Source organism: Tupaia chinensis, unplaced genomic scaffold (assembly GCF_000334495.1).
Source record: "Tupaia chinensis unplaced genomic scaffold, TupChi_1.0 Scaffold143787_1, whole genome shotgun sequence".
NCBI classification, from domain to species: Eukaryota; Metazoa; Chordata; class Mammalia; order Scandentia; family Tupaiidae; genus Tupaia; species Tupaia belangeri.
In genome coordinates, this window is record NW_006203636.1 from 681,972 (window position 1) to 685,148 (window position 3,177).

Here is a 3,177-nt window from a genome sequence, read left to right on the forward strand (position 1 = left end):
GTCATTAGCAGTCAAACTTAAGTTACTTAATAAGGTAAGTATTGCAGGTGTTGGGGAGGTCAGGGCGAGTGCCAAAGTCAAGTCACTGATAGTCAAGCTCTGAGTCTAGCTGTGAACAAAACGTATTTAGGCTTGGTTCATTGCTTCCAATAAAGGAAGTGAAACCTCTTTAGAGAGTCTAAAAATAAAATGTAGAAAAACAGTTATTGCCTTTTGGTTGCTGTCTACCGCTAAAGTAAAAAGAAAATTCGTCCCATCAGTAATACAGTTATGTGTGGGTGTGGACAATGATGGAGAAACAGGGGAGATGGTGGGAAAGACAACAGTGCTAAGTAAACAGGACAGAAGCAGCTGAGCTGGGCAGGAAGGAAGGCATGAGGAAGTCGTGGGAAAGTCCCTCCTCTGCCTAGGCCTGCAGCTCCACCATCCTCCATTGTGGCTTGGTGACTCCAATGAAGTGGGTGGCAGTGGGTGGCCAGGTGGCCCTTGCACCTGGACCCTGGCTATGCCATGTCCTCCTCCTGATGTTATCCTGTCCCTACTGTTGGTCATAAGGCTGCAATTGTTCTGAACCATGTACTGTCCTCATACAGGCATGACCTTTGCATCAGGGCTCCAGTTCTGAGTTGCATAAGACAGTCATGGTTCTAGCTCTGCAGTGAGAGAAGAGAAAAGCCAAAGCCTCCTTTTCATTGACTGTTTGATTCATTCATTGATTCACGAGTTATCCCACAAATATGTATTAAACAACTATAATGTCCCACGCACTACGCTACAACCAAAAAGAGGATTAAATCAAGTACGATCCTTACCCTTGTGAAATTTAAAATCTAATTGCAGAGATGGAAAATAAAGAAGGTGAGCAGTGAATAAGAGATCATAGGACTGTCACGTGCATTAAGAAAAAAATATCTAGCTAAAAAAGATAGACGAGTGAGTGATGGACTACTTTAAAAAGCAGTAAGGGAGGATGTGGTAGATGCTTCCTGTGCTCACACACATCCAGTTCTCTTTGCCTTTAGGGATAGGAGAGGCCCAGACTTCTCCTTTCCCCGTTATCAGGTGTGGGTATTTTAAGCCAGATGCCTCATAATTAAAAAACTCCAAAATAAGAAACATGAACATGGCAATCCCTGGTGGACAGCATAGAACCTAATTAAAAAGACTAGAGAGATGATAATTCTTGTTTTTTTTGTTTTTGTTTAGAGAGGTTTTCGCTATAGGGCGCGTGCGCTTGCCAGACAGACAGAGAGAGACAGAGAGACAGAAAGCGAGAAATCACCCCCAGGCGGATGGCCACGCCGCAATCCCTTCTCCTCCATTCTCCTCTCGGGATCTTGGGCACGCATGCACACGCGCCCAGCGTGAGTTTTAAACCACCGGGTTCGGGACGCGAACCGCGGTCGACTATGTGGGAGTTCAGCGACATAGCCATTACGCTAACTGCTGGTTCCCAATAATTCTTGTTATGTGACCGACTTCTGCATTAACTTGGAAGCAACGTTATATATCTCAAGAAAATATAACTCTAGGGGAAAAAATAGGAAAACAATGTTTCTAGTGTGTGTTGGCTACTACTGGATATGTTTTGACAAAGCTTAATAATCTTAAGATAGAATTGGTTGGAAAAAAAAAGAATTGGTTGATTTATAAGCAAATGTGAAAAGGAATAGAAATATTTCAAAAATTGGGGCCTTGCAAAATTGGAAAAACGTGACCAGAATTAGAGGCCAAACACTAAGATATAAATTGAGAAAGCTTTGAAAGACAAAAATCGATTAAAATAGATCTGTGGAAAGATCAAATAGAAAGTATGGCTTCTATGCCTATAGTAATGCCTCTCAATAGATGAAGACAATTCAGGGTAGATAAAATTAAGGTGTGCACGGGCCAGCAGGTATCATAGTGGTTAAGATGCTGGAACTTCTAAATGGCTGACCGAAGTTTGAGTCCTGGACCCCGTGACTTGAAAGCCATGCGAGGTGTGTGTGTGTGCATGCATGCCCAAAATCCCAAGAGGAGAATGTAGGAGAAGAGATTGCAGTGTGGCCATCCCCACAGGGGAGGATTTCTTGCTCTCTGTTGCTCTGTCTTTCTGTGTCTCTCTGGTGAGCACACATGTTCGACAGCAAAAATCTCTCACATGAAGACCTGATGTGGAGACTGCCACACGCCACCCAGGGATTCTGGGCTTTGTGATTCTGCACATTATGTCTCATTTGAACTTTTGTATTATTTCCTTTGGGAAGGAAGTTAGTGGGTGCTATGTAGGAAAAGAAGAAAGAAACAAGAGAACGACCTGTAACAGATACTAGTGATTTCTCCTTTACTTCTAGCAAACAAGAGGACTACATGTCTTGTCACCTTGCAGTAAGGTGGGCCACAGTCTGTGCTGAGGTACTGAATGGCTGTTGGGAGGTACTCCAGCACTTTTTCTGCTGTGGCAATGATGGCGGATGTCGTGGGCAGAGCTAGAGCTGCTAAATATTCAAAGTAGAATGGAAGAGAGGTGCCCAGGAGATATATTTTGGAAGTGAAAGAGTCACCAAGATGTGGGGCACATTGTAGCACAATAGAGTCTAACCTGTCAAAACGGAAGTCCTCTCTGAGGATCTAACATGTAAGGTGAAACTTTACAGATGAGAAGTAACCAGAGAGGACATGCCAGGCAGAGGAAGACTTACATGCAAATAAATATCTTGACACAAGACATGGCTCATTGTTTTTGGAGAGTTAAGCAAAATGAGGGTAGCTACAGTGTAGTGAATTAGTAACAAAGAATGTCTAGCATGGGGACAGTGAAAAAGGACCAGAACAGCCTAGAATCTGGATTTAACAAAACCTAAAGCTGGCTACCATGAACAAGAATAAGGAACAGAAAACATATCAGGAACAGGGTGTCAAACAGTTGCGCAGACCTTCCCAAGATACAAAAGTAACCTAGGAGAAGAATGTAGAGACAGAGACAATGTGTGTGTGTGTGTGTGTGTGGGTGTGTGTGTGTGTGTGTGTATTCATCAAAATAGAATCCTGTAAAGAAAAATAAAGTTACTCCCAGAAGGAGCAGAGTATGAAGCACCCAAAGCTAGAGAAAGGGCAGTGCTTAGGGTTCCTGGAAGGCAATAGTTCTTCCAGGACATTGAGGTATCACTCCAGGCTGGTTCTGTACCAGCCACG